The following is a 22,796-nucleotide window of genomic DNA, read 5'->3' as shown; positions in this document are numbered from 1 at the left end:
CATCTATTTCAGTAGAGGATTTATTTTAACAGTGTGTTTAGTCCCACTCAGGATCCTGTCATGATACTCAGTAACACCAGAAATACTTGGGTCTGCACTATGTGTGCTTCAGATAAAAATAACCCAAACCTAAACTTGTTAGGGGCAGGAGCCTTTCAAATGATCCTAACCTGAGAAGGGCAGAAATTTTTGTTTTCCAGGAAGGTATCAGAATTTTAATGTTCTTAAAATAGATTCAGTTTATATTATACATATTTTAGATATAAATCCACATGCACTGAAGAATTATTCCTATGAATTCTCTTCCCTTTGTGCACAGAATCAGGAATCTGATATATTACTTCAAGAATACATAACACAACATCAGAGAAAGAATTCAAGAGAAGTGAACAACTCAGGGGACCAGTAATAGAATATGAATCCTAGGTTGTTGTTTCAAATCTAATCCAGGTTGGAAGTAACAGCAATTATTGCCATCTAATGTCTTTTCAGTGATCTGTATGAAATGAGTTTGCGGTCTCAGTGTAGTTTCTAACAGACAGGTGTCTAGATCACAGCTGACACCATTGCTGGCAGACACAATGTAAGGACTAAAGCCCAGTCTAAAAATTGAGCTGCTCTTTGGTGTCAATGCAAAATTCAAGCATTTCAGCAGGAGAATGTGCAAGTCAATCAGTTTTTTGAACCTATCAATTAAAACTATTTCAGTCTTCAGGCACTTGCCCAGGAATCCTCTTAAGATCCGAGAATTTTTTCAGTTAAACAATAAAGATTTATAATAAAAATTAGTACAAAAAGACATACATAAAAGGAGCAGCCACAATAGTTTCAATTCACTTGCTGAAACTCATGTGCTTAAATTTATTCAAGTGCTTCACAATAGAATAATTCCTTTAATGGCTTGCAAATCTGTCCTGCACACTACACTATGACATCCATATACCACATGGCATGTTTCACAAATCACTGACAGTAACAGCATTGTGGATACCATTTGTTTCCTTCTACTTGTGAGAGCACTAGGAAAAATCTTTACTAGCTGGGATACTGCTCAGATGACCTGGCTGATGTGATCATTTGTGCCACTTGTATTACAAAGCTCTCTCCTCTCTCATCCTGTTTGGACGCGTTAGATCAAAAATTATGTGTAGAACAGCTCAGTGGTGACTGCTAGACATGGGTCTGCTGGTGTTGGGTATCCCAAAGGATCTGCACAAACCCTCCTGCAACTCTTGCTACTGCAGTGGACTGCTAAATAACGTGGGGGCTGCAGAGATGCACTCTGGGTCTTCTCCAATTTAAACACTCATTCAAAACCCTATGGATAAACTCTATGGTCTAAGCAGAAAAAAAATCACAAAAACATTTAGGAAACATCCATTTTTATGTATGATACAGTTAGAAAAATTTGAGTTCTGAAAAATCATGTTATTTATGGACCTTCCCAAGGGTACCCATATTATAAAGGGACTGTGACTTTTATAAAAAAAACCCACAAATCAGTGTGCTTAAGGCAACTAACTGGCAATTATGTGCAGTTTTGATTATGGGAATTTACATTTGCACAAAGGAATATAATTACAAGGGAAGTAATTTTATTTTTTTTTAATGTTAGCCTTGTACTTTTTGACCTGGGTTTCAATTTAGCAGAGATTGAGAAAATTATAATCAACAGAGATGCATATATAATGTTTATATAGTAGGTATCTGGCAGGCAAAAACCCTTCTACTGAGGCTTATCTGGATCTGGGGTCCACATTATACTAATTACTAAGTACTAAAGCCAGTAGAAAAGAAAGAACTCCAGAGAGAGAAGCTACCATATTTTATCTACTACTGGTGATAGATATTATTTGCCTATTATTATTTTATATTATTTATGGATCACTCTAAGAATGACATATATGAGTTTAATATATTCATGTAAGATATTATATACATGGGAAGAAAGAAAACATTTGGGTCTAATTCTTACATAATTTTGTCATGAAAATTGAATATCAAGAGGCTTGAAAAATAAAAGGAAAATAAAGGAAATAATGAAAGGAAAGAACCCAAAAGCAATAATAGAAAAGAGAAAGAATGGTATTGTTAATAAATGAAGGATTAGGGACTCAAACAAAAGGAGACTTTAATATATGATAGAGGAGTAAGAAATGGAAGGATTTTTAAATTTAATAGACAGTTCATAAATTAAAAAATCTGTCATATAGTATTAAAAATCACACTTAGCATTTCACTGAGCAATATATTATTAATTTATGTTATGATATATGATTCACTGTAGTACTAATAATTTATATTTTGTGTAGAATTTTAAGTCTAGATTTCCAGGTTTAGTAAGCCTCAGATTTTGTCTGGCTTTCCTGCCTCCAGGTGTCATGTAGTGATCAGACTTTCCTAAAAGAAGCATGAACCCTGTGTGAGAGAGTTGGGCAAATGGGCAGGAGACTTCCTTGTTAAACACAGCATTTGATGTGATGACTGTATTACTGGGTTCACCAAATTATTACAGTCATTATTTGTAGGGACAGGACAGCCCTGTATGTTCTTGGCACTTACACACTCTGAAGCAGTTTAGCTTTAAATTTCTAAAGCTCTGAACATGGTTTCAGCCGCAAGACTGTGGCTGGAATAATAAGACTTAGCTAAATTCCCACACAACATTTTGAAAAGATGGAGACTGAGGATGGTGGTTGTTTTGTTTAAAAAAAGAAGACCCTGAAAGTGTCCTGTGTTGCAAGGCCACCTTAATCTTTTTCACTTTCTAAGTCAATCCCCCTGTTTCTACTGAGGTCTTCACCAAAAACCTTGGCTCTGAATTTTCCTTCAACTTCTCCTTTTTATTTTTGGCCTACCTCCACCACTCAACTCACCATTTCAGGCATGTCTGTCACAGTTATTGGGCTAGGGGTGATAAGCAAGCCTAAATGAGGACTCCTTCCTTCAATCTGGATTGCTGCTGCACCAAATACTGTTCCACATCCTCTGATTAGTAGTATATCAGTTACAGTCCCCTCTCATTCCACCTCCTCTCCTGAGGGTCATCAGTATCCAATAACCCAGGGACCAGTAAGCATCACCTTTATGATAACTCTGCCCAGCTTCTAGCCCTTATAAGGATACTCAGTCATTATGCTCATCTGCGTCAGAAAGCACAGATCCTGAGTTTGATGTAGTTTATCCTTCTGTTTCTAAAGAGAAATTTCATTTACAGCTGGAAGCTGTCAAAAAAAAAACCCACCCCAAAACACACCAAAACCAAACTCACATTGAAATAGTCTGTTTGGGGAACTGAAATTCTTGCAGCCAGAACCAATGTGGTGCATAAGTGGGAAGTGCATTTGACGGGCTGAGAATTGACCATTCTAGAAAAATGGGCAATTAAATGGAAATGCTTGTGGGTGCCCTTCCCTTCCCTTCCCTTCCCTTCCCTTCCCTTCCCTTCCCTTCCCTTCCCTTCCCTTCCCTTCCCTTCCCTTCCCTTCCCTTCCCTTCCCTTCCCTTCCCTTCCCTTCCCTTCCCTTCCCTTCCCTTCCCTTCCCTTCCCTTCCCTTCCCTTCCCTTCCCTTCCCTTCCCTTCCCTTCCCTTCCCTTCCCTTCCCTTCCCTTCCCTTCCCTTCCCTTCCCTTCCCTCCCCTCCCCTCCCCTCCCCTCCCCTCCCCTCCCCTCCCCTCCCCTCCCCTCCCCTCACCTCCCCTTTCTTTTATTTTCAGCAAAATGTGATTGAGGAGAGAGACTGATTAGAAGTACACAGTGAGGAATCTCATAATCCCAGCAGGACGAGGGAGCACTGTTATCCTCACTGCAGCCCAGCCCCATGACAGCAATAGAGACAGCTCCACAGCTGCTAGTGGGAACCCAGCCAAGAGAGACCCTGGAGCTGTCAATAGATCCAGATGTCGCTGCTGCTATTGGAAAGAGATACACCAGAGGTTGTCATCTGGGTGTGGAACTGCCAAACTCGACTGCCTTTAGGCCACAGCTGTTGGCTTTGCTGCTGCAAGACTCCTGAGTAGGAAGAAGAGTTAAAACTGTGCCAGCACAGTGGGGAGACAGCTACCAAGTTAATGCTCACATGGTATGCTGGCAGTTCTCAATTTGCTTTGTAGTTGTTTTGTTCAGTGGGAAAATGGATGCACCAATAAAAGTTTAATTTGTAACTGTAGCTTTAAGTATCCACTGCAGTATGGTAGTTGTGCTTTTGTAGATTTATGACGAATGACAACTGGATATCTGTGTTATAGACTACTCAGCACATGCAAAAGCAAATATTGTACCAATAAAGTTCTTCTGTCTGCTTCAAGTGGTTAATCAAACTTCATAACCATAGATCATACTTTTGCTGGATATCCTTAAATGGAGAAATAATTCAATGACAAGGGAAAGGAATGACATCTTGACTGGGCAAAGTGCTAGCAAGTGTCTGGTTTATGCCTTTTATTTATTCATTTTTAAATAATATTTACTAGAATAAGGCATTATTTGAAAGCCAAAAGGAGAAATTTTTGAAATCTTGCCACACCTCTTTGGTATCATATTAAACACAGGATTTAAGACTCTAAAGGTTCCCATTGATCAGTGAGACCAGTGCTTTTCTATGCTAGTCATTTTGACAGTTTACATTCATTTGGAGACATGAACGTAAACCATCTATGCCTATCTCCTAACACCAACATTTTCCGTTATCTTAAATAGTTTATTTCACTCCTTGACATTTATCCTCTTGGTTTGTTTATAGAAGGCATGCACATCCCTCCTGCCTTGTCCCTTGTAGCTGTTTCCCACTTCTCCCTCCCACTAATAGGTTTCATTCTGGTCATTTTAATAAGCTCAACCCTCAAAACCCAATCTGCTGCACAGAAATTTTGCCAGTATAGATATTTCTGTTAATACTGTGGAACAAAACTTTGTACCCTCAAGTAAACATAGCTTATAAAATAGGAACCCTATTTCCCTAATCAGCTCAGCTTCTGCTATGTGTAGCTGTTACAATTTAATATTTTCTTAACATGGGTTATTAGAATCATGCACAGTATTCCATATAAGGAGATATAACAACTTAAACAATAGCAATAATATTTCCTTGTTTTGATTAGAAATACATCCTTAGTATCTTAAGCATCTACTTCTGATTTTTACAAACACAATTTGGCCTTTATATGGTTTTTTTGTGATTTTTCTGGGTGTCTTTCTTCATGGCTGCATTACTCCATGGCTTATGGGATGACAGACCCTCTGATAAAGTAATATTTTAAAACAGTCTAGACAGGGCACAATGGTGCAAATCTCAAGAAAAAAGGTAGAAGAAAAATGCATTTCTAGAATTTCAAATCTACTTTATATCCTTAACTCCACTGCTAGGATATAGAAGAATCTTCTTCCAAAGCCTCTTCTTAAAAGACAGATACCTGGAGTACTGCCAGCAAGAAATTAGTTGTTTATATGTTACACTTCCTGGTCAGCCCACCAATATAAATTCCCTGGTTTGGGTCATCTTGTGGCCAGCTATTTTGGATTTTAGGCTTTAAATATCTCCCAGATGTCCTCAGAAGGTATAAAGGAACTCAGTGAAAATGATACTAACCTTCAGTAATAGAGGTGGTATACTGAATTATTTCCCAGAACTATTTAATTTTTTTAAATATCAAGTATGGAACAACTTCTATAGTGTTCTCTTTCTGAACAATAAAAAATAAGAAATACTAATGAAAAATTACTGTGGAGAATGATCCTGGCTTTGCAAAATGTGTTTCATTGCTACATTGAGTAAGACACATCCCTTATGTTTCTAGTTGCAAAACTGCATCAAAAATAAAAATAAAAACAGCTGATCAAACCTGTGTCATCATAAGCAGTCAATTTAATTTTTATGTGAATTTAGAGTTTGTGTTTTTAGGCATATAGATATAAAGGTACTTTATGCAGATAGAAAGGTCTTATTTTACATATTCTATGTGAAAATTTCTGTGAGTAGAGCCTTCCAGTGGGAATAAACTGCACCTTCAGGAAGCATACCAGTTTGAAATCTGGTGAAAAAGAAGGTTGTTAGGAGTTGAAGACTGTTAGCAGAAGAGGCAAGGGAGAATGAGGGAAAATTAATTCGAAGGGAGAGAAAGAGTATTTCCTTGATGCTGGAATTACATAACCCAGGTAAGATGTTGTCATCCATTTTTGGGATATAAACAACTTTTTTGAGGGGCCAACTAATAGACCAACTGCTTCACTTATCATGCAAATGTAAAGTTTTATGTGGAGAAAAGTAATACACAGACCAAGAAGCTTTCATGAAAACTAAAGAGGCTAAATTTGTCCATGCTTAACTGAAACAGTGATTTTAACTTGCCACTTGGAATCCAAAGGAAGAGGTATAAAAGGAGAAAACCTCCCAAAGGAACAAATTATTTTTAGCTAGAATAATATTAATCTTTGTATTTAGATATAGCACTAACATATCTAAATGTGTGCTTTAGACCAAGTGTACTGTCCTTTAGTAAAGTGGTATAATGTATAGTCATGCAGAAAAGCAAAAATTTAGTTTCATTTAAAATAGATTGAGGGTCTTTTAAAATTTATTTTAAAGTGCCAATTCATACATACAGTATATAGGGAAGTGTGCATAATACCTACATGCCACTTTTAAACTTCTGCAGAATGTTACCTTTTGCTTCAGATGGGAAAGAGGAAAGATATGTGACTGAGACTCCTTACTACCAGAAATTCTGATGATTGCATGTTGGAATTTTGTGTATCCTCAGTGCTGCTTCAGTTGTGAGTCTGAATGCTTTGAAATATTTGAGTGGAGTGTATCTTTTTGTGCTTACGCTGGATATCTGTAACCCTCATTATTTCTGCATTTGTTAAAATACAACTCTCTGTTCAACATACAGACAAAGCAAAAGGCTTTGATAAAACCTGATCTACATCCAGAGATCTGCTATGATCTCAGCTTTTCTAAAGTGGCACATTGCAAAAGGCACAGTACTAGTAGAAAGTACTAAAAGAGGTTACTTTTATCAGCTTCTCTTTACTTTCTCTTGCCAGGAGTGTTTTCATTTACATACCTGAATCATGTCATTATTGTTGCCTTTGCTCTGTCTCTTTCTGGCACATCAGTGGCTTATCACCTTTTCTTTTTTCTTTCTTTCTTTTTTTTTTTTTCTTTTTAAATGAACAGTGTGCACTGTACATCTCTTGTGTTGATTTCCTGAATTAATATTCATGATTCTTCTTTTCAAGCCACAAGATCCTCTGTTGATGTTTGCTTTACCATACTTCTATCAAACATACTTTTACAAAATAAAAGGTCTTTTTCCTTTCAGATTCTTTGGTTGGAAAATAGACAGTTATATTCCACATGGCATGTAATGGCTCCTGGTTTATTATCTGGATAGATACATTTTTTTTGCTCTCCTAAGTTTATTTTTTATATTTTTGAAGAAACACTGCACGATCCCTATCTAGAATGATCTACAAAACAGGCTCATAGGTCAAAACCACATGTATGTGGGGTTTTCTTTTAACATTTTTTTTTTGCATTGAAGTATTTTTTCTGAATTTTTCTGTTTAGAATGAAAAGTGCCACAAATGGAATGCTAAATTTTAAATAGAGTAAGCAGTGTACTTTTTTTTTTCATAGGTTTCTCATCTCATCTCATCTCTTATGCATTTCTAAAAGGAACAAAACACAAAAGTGAAGAGCCTTTTAAAGATATAACCAGAAGAGATGACTATTATCTTCTCCATCCCTATCTCAAAGAGAAAAAAAGTACTGTATATATTTCATTCTCAGAATGCTCCATTTCCCCTCTGTTTTTCTGTATTATGTCTCTTTTTGTTTTGGATTACTTTCTACTCAGGACTTTGTTGCCCTTCTCTAAAATGGTAATAGCAATAATTAAAGAACAATCACTGTACATCTGCATCTCACAAATACTCTTCCACCTCAATCATGAGAGTCTTTTGACTCACTGATAATTAGCTGCTGCATCCATCACAGTTCATTTTTTCTTTCTTCTCTTTTTTTTCAGTCAGCTGGTCCATCTGTCAACCAGAGCACTAATATGACTGCTTATGGCAGCAGCAGTGTTCCTGTTTTATGCATCAGACTACCACCTTCAGCTCCTTTGAAAGGCTTCTACTGTTACAAGTTGAGTATAAAGCTCAATTTCTACCTAGAGGTTATTTTATATATATTAAATAAATAAATAAAAGACATTTTTTTTAAAAAACAATTTCCCTTTGTCTGAATTTACTTGCCTACTTACACGTGGACTGTGAACTTTTGGTGTCATGAGTTTTCCCTCAACTACATGAGCATGGTGAACAGCAACACTCGCAGAGAAAGATGGAGCTTCCTGCTGTATGAGCGTGAAAGAAAGGAGGCTTTTATGCACTGGTTGTGCTACAGAGATAAAAACAAAATGGTCTTCCTCTTTTTATATTCCCTGCCCTGATCCCCAGCTCCATCACCTCCCCTGCATATACCTCCCCATGCCATTAGGCTTTGTCTCCTAGCAACATATGGCCCCTTACCAGAGCTTTGGCTGGCTGCAGCCTGAATGCAATCAGCCTGTCAGTCATTTATGAGAGAAAGTGATTGAGCTCTGTCCTGGATGCATATATTTGCAGCATTTAGACTCTGCATAGGTATGATGATGGGAGGACATGTAGCAATGTGGGTTTGCAGTATGCTTGGAACAAAGGCTCATGAAATGAACATTGTTCTAAGTAAAACAGAAGACGTGGGTTTGAATTTGTGTCTATCAGGAATATTTTCTTTATCTGTGACACTGACTTCACCACTGTCTTACTTACAAAAGGGGAAACCTATTTTCCTTCTAAAAACTAAAGTTTTCTGTGAAGCTGTGTAAGCTGTCATTAACTGGTTCCCTGGCATGGCAGTATTCCCATTCTCTCTGAATCAGATCAGGGGGGCACACAGACAAAATTTGCATCCTGCTTTCATTATCTGTAGTGGTAAAGCACAAAAATGCATCCTGCATGTTGGATACTTGCATTTGCAAGTCATTGTTACAAATAAGAGCAGCATGATTTTGACTCCTAGGCCACCACAGCAAAATGGTCAGTGACTGACAGTGTTTCTGGAGTGGTGCAATTATTTGGAAGGAGATATTTCTAACACTTAATGTTAGACATTTATCTTGTTTGTCCTTTAGCTGCCCTTAGTGTCAATGGAGAGAGTTTGGATTTAAGACCTGTAAGATTTAACTACTTGAATGATTCAGAACAAGGCTTCTGCTGTGATTATATAGGCAACATAGACTCCATACCTGTTCTGTGGTATGCAACATTAAGTGACTTCAGTCACGTTACATTTCCTTCCCTGGCAGACAAACAATTTCAGTGCAGAAGATAACTTATGACACACTGCAAAGATAAAATCTTGATGCTTAGATCTTGTTGTGAGCTCTTACCAATTAATACACCTTAAATGAGTGAAGGGGCTCAGGTTTGTCATCCAAACAGGCAAAAAGGATGAAGCACAAAAAAAGCTGCTGTGGGAAGTCCTAGCTTTGGGTTCCCTACACCTGATTGGGTTCTACCCAAGGATCCCCAGTGACAGATTCACATTACAAGGCTGCTGCTTGAAATGCTGCCCACAACCCTTCCTTGGCTCTTGCAGCCCCAGGCCTTCATCAGGTTTCCTAAAATTACCTCCAAGGGAGATTTAGGCATGTATTCCATAGGCCAGTGAGAATTTTTGACTGTATAATCAATAGGTTGGATAGCCTACACCTTTTTAAAATCACAATTAAATCCTTAGATAACCTGTGCCTTTCTGGGGTGAGGGACAGCAGCAGCAGAGAAGCAGAGATTTTGGCATAAAATTTTCCTTATGTGTATTAACCTGCCCACTGCTTAATTATCATCTATTTTTTAGATCATTCACAGATTAACACAGATTCACAGAAAAATGTTGCTTTTCAGGCGCCTGCCTGGAGGTAGACTTGACTTCCTCCATTGATTCTGCAGAGACAGTTGTTCAGCGGTGGGTAATCAGCACTTGGAAATACTCATCCCTTTGGTGTTGCAATACAGCAATTAGTAATTAAACCAGTGCCCGCTGAACTCAATGGAAAGACTCTGACCGCCTTCAGTGGGTACTGGAACTGACCATTTATGGAACAGTTCCATTTTGATATCCAGCCAAGTGGATAAAGCCACTCATTCTTCCTCTTAATACAGTGTTTAGCTCACACTAATCTGGGCACAGTGATTAAAAAAAAACCAACTAGTTCTCCAGAGACTGTACTTCTGGAAATTATACGTTTATATGTAGTTCCAAGCAATTAAGTGATTACATAAGCATTGGGCATCTGAATTTGCACATCAGACAAGACTCTTGGCTCTTCTTCCATGTCCAAAACTCAGATCTCTAGCTGTTATACTCAAGTTAAGTAATAACCAAACACATTTCACTTAACAGCAAGTGAAACAGTCATTTCTGATGTCTGCATTCCAGCATTTGAATCCTCACTCATTTCATACAGACTTCTGGTAACAATTAATACTACCATAAAAAGAAAATAACAGAGCGAAACATGCACACAAATTGAAAGCAGATATCTGAACTTTGTTGTCCCACAAATTTAGATCAACCGCATGTCTGCCTGGAAACTTGTAACCAGCATTCGTGAGTGATGTTATAATATAAAGTGTGGTGGAGAAATGACAGTGAAGCCTGTTTGTACTTTCTGGAATTAATATATATATGCAGATAATTAAAAGAATAATAAAAATACATAAGATGAACATACACAAGGGGATGGATTAAGCATCATCCAAACATGTCATATGCTATGGGCCTCAGGGAAATAAAGGCTTACAGGATACTGGCAGACAGTTCTGCTGCTGGTACCAGAATTTAGCAGTTTCATTGCTTGAAAATAAATCCTTTTAGTTAATCCGGCTCTGTGGGTGGAATTACACACACCACTCCCGTTATTGTTAAACCGGAGTGCAGGCTGAATTTCCATGAACTTCTTTGAAAGTGTAACTTGCAGTCTTTCCTACGCAAAGCTTTATTTATTAGAAATGCTTTTTAACGTGTCATGGTGAAATCTTATCATGGTAACATCAGATATGGCTTCTATTAGGGAGTGCACATTTCACCCTTGATGTGTACCTGCAATTCTTATTAGCATGACAGGGCATTTACTATGCATATCAAGAAGGGAATATGTGAGATCGTGAATTCTTTCACCCAGTGTGTTCCAGAGAGCAAAATTTTAGCAGCCAAATGTTAACACCTGGCACAGTAAAGAGTTTGGTGCAGACAGCCAAGGTTATTGAATGGGAATGTTGCTGCACTGTACGCTTTCCCTTCACCATCTGGTTCATTCTAGAATATGGAATATATATCACAATTATATGAATAAATGAAAAGATATGCAAGTTAACTGAAATGTATGTGTTCTCTGCTTTTCTGCACAATGAAACAGCCATCTGGGAATCAGTGTGTCTCACATTTCAAGCACAAATCAAAGCAAGCAGCAATTCACTCCGTGATGTGTGCTTCATAGAAAACTGGACTTCATTATCTCAGAGTTAATCACTTTGGAGTCTTTTTTTCAGGTTTCCGCCCCCCTTCTTCTCCCCCTCTCTATGGATACAAAACAAAGCTATTTGAAAATATAGGGAGAGTACCCTTATTAAAATTTCATTTGGAACACAGTGTGGTTAAAAAAAGAAAGGAAAATGGAAGCACATTTATTTGCACTCTTGCCCCTCAGATCCAAGCTCAGAGGTGGGTCTGTGGAATGGATAGAAAGAATTGCTAGATAGATACAAATGTTTTTTTCCCTCTCCTTCTTCACCTCTATTTGTTTTATATGCATATTTTTCTTTTCCACATCTATGCAGCACTACTGACTAATGGAATGGGTGAGAAGGATCCAAAGCATATGCTGTTGCCCAGCTAAATATAATGGGAAGTGGATGGAGTGTGGGGCATGCAGAGAGCCAGAATGCCAAGAAAGCCACCTCTGACTTTCCACCATCTCATGGCACATGAGATTTGAGGTCAGAAATGCACAAACCACACAGTCCTTCCCCTCCTGCCCTGGTTTTTCTTTCTCTTCTGTGGATGGTGGGTGCAAATGCTTGCAACAGAATGCAGTGGAGATTTGCTGTGGGAAAACTCTTCTGGGGCTAATCCCAGGGAAGGGATGCTAGGACTCACAGGAATAAAAAGGCATGGTCTCTGCAGTTATACTGGGTATGTGTGTTAAGTGTCTTTGCATCCCAAGGCAAAGAATGTGTCTGATAGACAAGTCATGATAGCGCTTTGGGAAAAACAGTCTTAGAACAATGAATTACTGTAGTTCCATTTCATATATGTCATTTTGTAGCCTTTCTGGAAAGAAAAGCTATCTCTATTAAACAAAATCAAAAACTGTAATTGCTGGAAGAGGTTCAGACACATTTGCTCCTTTTCCAAGCTTCATTAATCTCCTCAAACACAAGATTTGACTAATTCTATGGGCTTGTAGCCAAGATCCTAAAAAATAAAAGTTAAGAGCAGATATTGATGATTGTTGCAAGAGTCCTTCCTATGCTTGTCAAAAGTCCCAAAAGTCCTATACAAAAGAAATAAAAAAGTTTTAAATATTATGTGATCTTAGAGAGTGCATCTTTTTTATGTATGGAAAAATTGACTAAATATGTAAAATCCTTCTTTGCAAAGAAAAGACTGGTTTTCTAGTGGCTGCATTTTGGGAAGGGCTTATGTACGTTCACAGACTCATTCAGGAATGATGGAAGGAGCTTGTTTCGAAAAACTAGCAAACCTATATGTCTGTATGTGCTACACTCTTTAATCTTCAAATGATCCTGCAGAGTTATAGCAAATCTAGAACCAAAATATCTTCAGATTTCAGTAATCCCATTTTTGATATGTTGAGCACCCTTAAGGCTGACAGAAAACAATGACAATGTGGCTTTTGATTGTATAGGAGCAGATCCCTGAAAGGAGCTGAGAATCATCAGACCCTTATGATTTTAAACTCTTAGCAAGCAGCAGAGATGGAAAAATAGCCAAAACCAAAGTTCTCTTGAACCCCTGTTGTCTGAGGTAATTTTGTGAATATCGAAAGAAAATCTGCTTTGAATATGTTCTTCCTACTTCAGTTGTCTAAAAAAAAAACCCTCAGGGTCAAAGAAAGGGCACAGTAAATTCTGAATATCTGAAGATGTGGAGCTGATGTATATCCACTAAATGCTAACATAATTAAGATATGACATCATCTTTCAAGCATTATGGGTGCTGCATTTTGTATTGTAAATCCCTATCTATCTTCTAATAGTCTGCTAAGGTCTTAGTTATTTTTTCACTCTGCACCTCAGATATGTGTATTAAAAATTATAAAAATCAAATTGACTTCATAATTGATTTTTTATGGATGTTATTTATTTTGCCATGAATATTTCATAAACAATTTTTTCCTTAAATATAGCATCATAATATGTGCAACTGAGATGGATATTGGGTGCATGTGAATCTATATGAAAATAATGCTATCCTTAAATTTAAATTCTTTGTTAATATGTTGTGTTTTTCTATCAATTGTTTTATCTTTCTTGTTTTAAAATCAAAGGGGAGCTTGCTATTGTCTTCAGTTAGAACAGGACCAGGTATTTTATCCCTATTTTACCATTAGAGTTACTTTTGTGATTTATTTGAGAAGTGGCAATGAAAGAAATGGTCCAGAATCTGTTACACTTTTTCCCATGTAAAAACCTTTATTCTCGTGAATCATTCCACTGGGGTCATTACATAAAGAGGAGTTGCAAGACACAGACAGCTTTTCTCAGCCACATGAATTCTGACTTTATCAAGCTCACATGTGGTGCAGCTGAGGCGATGAAAAAGTGGCTGAGAAGATGAGGAGGGTGGAGACCTTGCAATTTCCCACAGCACAGGATTTCTAGGGACATAGAGGAGAGAAAATGAGTATGAAAAGCCAAGCATTACTCCACACAGGGCTCTCATTGGGGCCTGATTGCTCTGAGCCCATTGGTGGGCTCCTCCCTGCTGCAGGGACAGGGTGTATCAGAGACTCCTTTTGAAGAAGATGCTGTGAGCAGATCCTGCACAATGGGGACATGTGACAATGCTGAGATTTCTGCTTTGAAAGAAAGCTTGGTTCTCTTTGAGCTTCTGTAGACAAGATGGGTGGTATTGGCTCATGGGCTGGGGCTCTTCCTGCCCAGGGTACATCCAATGTGCCCTCTGATTTTGACAGTCTGGAAGTTCATTCATCCTGTAGTAAATGGGGCTTGGGAAAGAGTCTCTCTACATTGACAGGAGGGGCTGGACAGCTGGCTTAGAAATAACAGTTTTGAGCGTGAATTTGGGTGAGATGAGTGGCACCCTGAGCCAAATCCTCAGCATTAGTATCACCATCAACTAAACATAATCTTTGAGCAACTTTTGACACCTCAGGCTCCCTCCAACAAGATTTTTCTCTTGCCTGGTGCCCTGTGCTACACTGCCACATGCTTGGATAAAGCAAGGCAAGCCCACTGGGTGAGGACAGCATTACCACCCGAGGATTAGCTCTTCAACAGCAGATGGCAGAGAGCTGTTAACCTTTTGCTTTAGTAGGTATTAAGAAAGAGGGTAACAAGAGTATTCCATCACTAAGGACGTATCAGGCAGCATTAGCAATGGATAATTTGAGGGGTTAAGAAGCCTACCCTGTGGGAATTTCTTAGAAAGTTAATCTTTTATAAAGATTGAAAGTTTCACAGGCACAAAGTTTGCCTCAGAGAGATTTAGTTCTTTTAGCCTATGATCTTGGTACTTGCCAAAGGACAAACTAAATGTGAATTTGCATCATGCCTCCACATGTGTTTCATATATTTCACATGTGGTGTCTAAATGGCTTCTGTGACCTTAGTGTGCAGATCACACGTTTTTCGCATATGCTTTGCGTGGTTCACATCTGTTTGAAACATTGTTTCTGACAGTAGAAATCATTATTGTTTTACAGCAGACTCTAGTAATTTAATTCAAGCAGCAGAACTTGAGAAGATGAAGAGTGGTTTTGGTTTTGGTTTAGATTTTGTGTTGACTGCTACCCATTATAATTGCATACCAAAGGAGAGATTCACAGCCCAGGCCAGAGTTTTCAACTAGGGTGATCAAGATTTTTTGTCAACATGATTTTTTTCCCCAGTGAATATGCTGATTTGGCAAAGTTGTCGCTTGGGCAAAAAAGTGCCTGATCCAAATATTGTTATATTTTGAAGGGTTTTCTGGGTCTTTGATTGAATTTATGCACAAAGCTAGGAAGACAGTGGTCCACTAGTGGGTACTCACACAGGGTTTGGGGAAGCTAAGCTTAATTTTTTATTCTGTAATATTTTAAATACAGCTTGGACATGACTCTTTTGTTAACCCTTTTGAGTGCCCCAGCATCTCAGGCTGGGAAGCTGGTTTTTCTATGCCTCATTAAATTGTTTCTACAAACTGGAAAATGTGCTGCAGAAGGAACTTGAAAATGACAGACATTCTGAATGTGTAGCTTGGTTGTTAGGACAAAGATGAAAGAGACTCTTTCGAAAAGCCTTGATGCAGCCTATGACTTAATTATTAATACAAGTAAGTCCTCCAGTGGTGCATTCTGCTACTGGACAGAGAGGGCTCATACCAGAACTAACAGAGATGCGTAAACAAGTGCTTAGCCTAAATGAGACCAAACAAAACTTTGAAGCTTGGTGTCTCACTCACCACTTCCAAATAGCTGTGCTAAACTGAGCAGGTGTGTTCTGTAATGGCAATTTCAAAATAATTTGCTGAATATTGAGGGCACCAGGCAATGTGGATACACTTGAATTTACCTGTGATTCTGTCTTCCATAAAGTGAGAAAGGCCTGCCAGATGTTGAATTTATTGCTTGTGTTTTTTCCATTTATTCCTATTCCTCAAAGAGTTCAGTCAAACACCTGTTTCCTTGCCTATCACAAGTAGCTAGCTTTAAATTGCATGAAATTTTCAACCTCATGTAATTCCAATTATTGGTGGTAAAATATTTTTTTTAATTTTATGTAAATGGGTAAAAGATAGCCCTTATATTACAAATTCACAAGAAAAACCACACTCCAGCCTGTATTGCCATGCTGTAGTTGCAGACCTACAGCTGTTTGCACCTATCTGCACCTACCCACCTACCAAGATTTCAAAGAAATAGGAGCAGTTGAGACTATGGAACTTAGAAAATGGGGCCTTAATATGGATACAGAAGTGGCCATACTGCATGTTGCATGATGGAATACATGTTTTCAGTCTGAGCAGGGTCTGAATTACCCTTTGGGCAGAGACCTAGTCAGTAATTTGAACTCCTAAATTAAGCTTTATGTTTACTAACAGCTCATGTGCTCCCCACTGCTAATGATCTAAAGAGTGTTTTTGCTCCTGTTTCCAGTGCAGATAAAAGGAACAGATAAAGGTAAAATGTGTTGTGGCAGGACAAAATGCGGTGTGTGAGCTCTGTTTCTAACTGTGCTTTTTTGAAAGTCATGCTATGAGCAAAAGCATCTCAGCTACTTTACGTATTATGCCCTGGTATTTTGTATTTTCACCTAACAGTTTATTAGATAGCCTTCTGTGTGAATGTCTCTTATTTATGCATTGGTTTTTGCTTTTTCCTTCCAAAACAATCATGCCCTTCCCTGTGAGGGCAGAGGGTCCTGAATACAATGGTTCAGCTAGTTGGGGACAGAGAAGTCATGCAAAGGAAAGGTCATGAAGGGGGATCCCTGCTGCTCATTCACCCTGCTTGATGGCATATGTCTTCACAGCAGATTTATAGGGTTTGCAAGAAAGGGCTGAGTTTGACAAAGGGACAGGGTCAAGGAAAAAATTAATGGATAGCCCCTCCACAGGAGGGAATTGCTGCTGTCTCATATAAGCAGCTGTGACATATTTGAGTCTGGAGAGTGTGTGTGTGTCTGTGTGTGTGTGTCTGTCTGTGTGTGTCTGTGTGTCTGTGTGTGTCTATGTGTCTGTGTGTGTCTGTGTCTATGTGTCTGTGTGTGTCTGTGTGTGTGTCTGTGTGTCTGTGTGTCTTTGTGTGTGTGTGTGTATTCCAACTCTCAGTCCATCACAAAGCCCCTGCACATGGCCTGTTTACTAAAGCTTTTCACAGGCACGCAAGATTTGGCTCAAAAAGAGCAAACTTCAGCCACAGAGAGGACCCCTGAAAACATTAAGCCTGAGAAGCTATGATTTGCCTCTCCTCTCCTTGAAGTACACATGCAAAGCTCATTAATGCTAATGATAGTCTAGGAACAAATGAGCCATGTTGTGCCACGGCTACTTTATCCCATCGGCAGAGCAGGAATGTGGCACCACTCACCCAACAAGTTACCTAACACAGACTTGGCCTCATGTTGAAAGAGATTTCAAGCTGTAGGCAGTTAAATACATAGCCTGCCCCTTAGGACTGCCACCGTAAATAAGCATTTTAAAAGAATCTCAGTCTTTAATGAAGAACAGAGGGAATTTTCAATCAGTAATCAGAAACAGCTCTCAAATTCAGGGATAGTGGAGTGGTATGCATATTTTTATTTGGTGCACAGAAAATACATTGTTTCTGAACTATTCCTCTAAGTAGATTCACTGTACTGTTAAAACCTTAGTGGATCCTGCAGTGTTTGTGATTCTCTGAGTATTAAAGGAATTAGAGAAAGCTTCTAACGTAGTTAGAGGCACCACAGTGAGAAATGATTACCCACTTTAAAACCAGCCATGTACAATTAAAAAGAAAAAAAAAATGAAGAAGAATAGATGCACATAAAAAAGTCTGAGTCAAAAGAAAGGAAAAAGGATTGAAAATGTCTATCTGTTATAATAATTCTAGACACTGTGAGACTACATGTCCTTTAAAGGAAGATGGAGAAGTAAAAAGACACTTTCTAACCATCTGCAAATTATAATATGAAGTACATTAATGCGAGCTAAGGATATATTCCTGTTAATGAGTCAACAGGATTCTTGGGAGTAAATGAAATTTCATGCTGCTGTAGCAAAATGTAGTTCAGTTGCAGCAGAAAGACATTGTTAGTCAGAAAATATATAAATACAAATGCTGCTAATATTCAAAACTATAACTGGTGAAGCTCATGTGCTGAGATCCTAAAAATCCACAGTCCTTCACAGTATAAGTACAAATATATATATAACAATAGAAGCTGAGGCCACAGGCTACAAAAGCAAGGGAATGAGAAATGGTTTTTGTGTTTGAAGAAATAGATATGGGGTAATATAGAGATCTGTGAAGCATAGATACATGTGCTTTGACATCACATGTAATCAGTTTTCTTCTCCTCATCTTGTACACTTCTGCTCTCTACTTTTCAGTCCTACGTAGTAGTTATTTCTTATTCTGTTGACTCAAAGCTTTTGGAGAATTCTGTTTCTGGCACAATGTACAACCTGTTGGAAAGAAATCCATAAAAGATATATTGCCTTTATCTTCTCACCATTTCATAACTTTTGTGAAATTCTTGGTAAGACTTGAGTTTTTGACTTGAGAAACAGACTGGAATGAGAGAATCTGAAATGTATTTTCCTAACAGATGGATAAACCTGGAAACTAACGTCCTACTTCTGGGCAGTTTTTAAAATAGTCAGGGAAACAAATGGCTCAAAGTAGAGAAGTATTGCCTGATATTCATGCCCAAGATGTTAAGTCTTCAATTTAAACTTTAACTGTGAGTTTGAAAACCTTTCCTGGCTGACATGCACTTACTGAAGGGGTCAGTCAGCAGTTAGGTAAATCATTCAAGATGGACTAATATCAACAAGTAGTACAAAGAATAACCTTCCTTGAAAACACACATGCCCTATTGGAAAAGATAAGCAAACACTGAGAAATAAGGAAAACTGGGAGAAATAAGCAAACGTTGTATTTTTAGATCCTCAGAGGCAGATGAGACATTAAATCTGGTTGTGGTTTAGGTCACCAGAGTGCTGAAGTCATAAAAGAAGAGGTAAAAAAGCAGAGATGAGAATAAATGAGTTTGAAGCCAAATCTTTCTTTACTCTTTAAACCCATTCAGAAACAAGTGTCTCAGAAAATTCACTATTCTGAACAGGTTGTAAGCAACTGTTTCATCATTTCTGAAATATTTTGTCCATGTTAGGTCTTTCAATCTGTATAGAACTTGTGAACAGTTTTGGCTCTTCTGAAGATGAATTTTTAAGAAAACAGAAAATTTACTAAAAAATATCTTTCATCTCTCAAATTTTGTTCAATTATCCTAAGCAATGCCAACATCATAGGGTATGTTTTGACACATGGGGAAATCTGTGGGGCATTTAGCTAGTTGGGTTTTTAAAATTTAATTTAGAGGTACAGAATTTATTGCACTACTAAAGAATTTTCCATCAGACCCTAATTTCTTCTTCTTTCATGAAATCTGGCAAAATTTAAGACATGGAAGGCAATGGAAACATGCTGATTCTTAAGAAATCTAAACATGGCCAGGAATGTGCAGTGATGAAGTGTCTTAGAACTCTTCAGTTTCTTCAGCCAAGTGTAATCTCACGAAAAATTACACATACATGAAAAGAAAAAGATGTCATCAAGTCATTTCATTACAGTCATCAACATCATTATGAACTGGGGCTTGTTCCAAAGCATCCACATATATTTATTTTCTCCAACTCAAAGGGTTATCTTCTCACTAGCCTCCTTAGGCTTTATCTTATTTCCAATTGTTTCTGTAGCATTTTTTTCTGTTTCTCATCATCTAATATGTTCATCAGTGTCCCTTGGCCCTGATCCCAAAGCCAAGATTTTAAGCTTCTTCATCTTTTTCACAAGAATTAATTTAAAGTCAAAGTAAATCAGGGCATAACTGTTGCAAAATACATTTTAAAACGTAATGAGAATATGGGTCAGTTTATATACCAAATATTCTTGGGCATATTGCTAATTTCAGTTATTTTGGAAGAGTCCCTTTAAAACATAAACCCCATGTGATGTGGCAGCTGTTATGTTAACTAGCATGGCTCCTAAAAGCCATCCTTTAAAAGCATACTATGTGGTTGTGTAATCCCAAACTAAATTCATTTGTTAAAGTTATGTCTGCCAAGACACCTAAATTTGCAGCTTTTAATTGCTCAGTATGTCTGGGGGTTGTGTGCTTGAAGTGATATATCTTTTTTTTTTTGTTCAAATCCATTCATTTTGTCCTTTTGTTGAGGTAGATATCTACTAGTTATAGTTGCACTCTGGTATTCTTCCTGTGAAATATTGCAGAAGCCAAGGTCTCCACCCAACATCTGCCTTTACTAGACTTTCACATCTCAATTTGATTTGGCCATTACAATTAGTTCTGTCTGGTGCCTAAACCACAAACAGCATAAAAAAGAGTAGTAAATAAGAAAAACTCTAAATGTAATTTAAAAAAAAATCCTAATTAAAAGTACCAAGATACTTAATAGATCAGTGCTTTTTAATATTTTTCACCTAGAAATAGTAATGTTTTCAACATCATCAATAATATTAAGTTTTTGGGCTGACTGTTTACCTCCAGATTTCCCTTGACAAAAAAGTAGCAAGCCCTTTTTGAAGTGGAATGCACTAAGTAATTATTCAGTTTTAGAGTTGTAACTGAAGGGTTGTGTTAGCATTAGTGTTATCTTCTAAAAGGTATGCAAGGCAATTCATACTGTGGACACTGAAAGGCTAACATTTCACAAGGGGAGTTATTTTCCTGGGTTATCTTTGCCTGTGTACAAAATTTGTTATGATATTAAAAAAATTGTTGTGCCAAATCCAAATTTTGTGGGAAAAAACTAAAAATAAAACAAGTAGGGAGAAAATTTTATGAGATCTGAATCTGTAGATGACCCAGTCCTTTTATAATCAAAGATGTCAGTGCCCCATTGTTTAGAGGTAGATTTGTCTCTTCTGAACCATCAAAAATGTTTGATCTGATTTATATCTCCAATCTATAGAAATTATCCTAAGAAACTATTCCACAGACTACCGATGTTCTAGACTTGGTTTGGTCAGAAATATTTTTACACTTGCACTACATGAAGTTGTTCATCAAACTCCTTTCCACTTTATGCCTTAGAATGAGGGATGAACATTTTTCATATTAGTGTGACAATTGTGAGTCTTCCTTGTCAGTAAGTGAGAGCAGGATGTGGGATAGCATTCCATAATGCAAAGCATATATGTAAGAGTTATTTATTTTCAGAGCAGAAATGAATTAAAATATGTTTGTGCGTTCATGCATGTTCACACTAAGAAGCCATACGATATCTTACACGAAGTTTCTAATTTGTAGCAACAACTATTGTAACTACAGTTGTAGGGAAATGGATTTTCTGTTTTGCAGGATTACTTGTAAGAATGTTTTGGGTAACACTCATAGTTCATCCAGTGTAACTTTCTGCCTAACAGCAGTCCTAGGTGACTCTGAGGAAAGTGAAAGGAACTTTTCTTAGGTGAGATGTCTAAAATAGAGAGCTTTTTGAAATAATTGTCTTGAAGGTTTTTTTTTTTTTTTTTTTTTTTTAAATCATATTCACTGTTATAACTCATTTATCATCTGTATAAAATCAAGTTTCACTTTAAATTTGTGCCCAAGAATGTCTTGAATGAATAGTTTAGGAAAATATTTCCCTGTGTCAATTTTGAATTTGCTGCCTTTCATTATCCCTGAATGTTCCCTTTTTCTTGTGGGAACATTCAGGGATATGAGACAGAGACATTAAAAATGTTCAGTATATCTTCTGTATCATTCTTTAGATACACATCTTCATAGAAGTTTGTTTTGTTCATTTCCATTTTTTCCTTGTTGAAATTCCAGTCTTTTAAATATTTTCTTCACATTAGACTTTTCAAGAAGTACCAACATTAGAAAACCAAAATGTAAAGAGGAAATTATTGGAGAAAACAAAAAAAATAGCATACTCCCCTTTTATAAAATACCTATTAGATTATGGAAGAGGTGAATCAAAAGAAATGCCAAAAGTATTTGTAATTCAGTGATTGAAAGTGTGCTCATTTTTGAAATAAAAAAGTTCTTTCAAGTGGTTTGATGATTACCAAATTCAAAGTACAGAGCTGTATTTTAAAAAGCTCTATAATTGATATTTTTTTCCTAATTGCTTCATATTTGTGTGGCTATAGATAGTAGATAGTTCTGCAGTGAATAGAAAGCTTTAACTGCTGATGAGTTTTACAGATGTCATGAGAAAGTAGAACAATTTTTTCCTTCATTGAATTACTCTTATCCACATCATTTTAGTTGCTGTTCATAAAGAGCATAAATAACATAAAATGGAAAGTATTTATGATTTAATAATTTAACTCTGATTTAGCTGTTCTTGGAAAACAGGATTTTATGTTCATTCTTGTCACTATAATTTTATGACAAGGACATTTCATACCTTAGCCAGCCCTGATGCAATCTGCGTTCACTGACGTCAGTAAAAGGGGAATTCTGGTTTATTCTCTGTGGCCCTCTACAAAGAAATAAACCACCATTTATGTGATATAAACAGCTTAACAGCATCTTTCACTTAATCTAAAACTTTTAGTCACAATGCCAGCTTTTAGCTTTGATTTTGATTTTCTGCAGTACTCAATGGTACAGTGGGCAAAATGCCAGGAAACCAAAGGCTAGGATGAAATTCCTTTGAGAAAATTTTCGAAGCATTTCATCAGAGCACCATGGGCAAGTTATAGAGATATGACTACTCTGTTTCACTCAGTTCATGTTGCTGATGGATGTTGATGAACTGT

This window comes from Ammospiza nelsoni, chromosome 1 (genome assembly GCF_027579445.1).
Source record: "Ammospiza nelsoni isolate bAmmNel1 chromosome 1, bAmmNel1.pri, whole genome shotgun sequence".
Taxonomy (NCBI): Eukaryota; Metazoa; Chordata; class Aves; order Passeriformes; family Passerellidae; genus Ammospiza; species Ammospiza nelsoni.
This window is presented reverse-complemented; position numbering follows the sequence as displayed.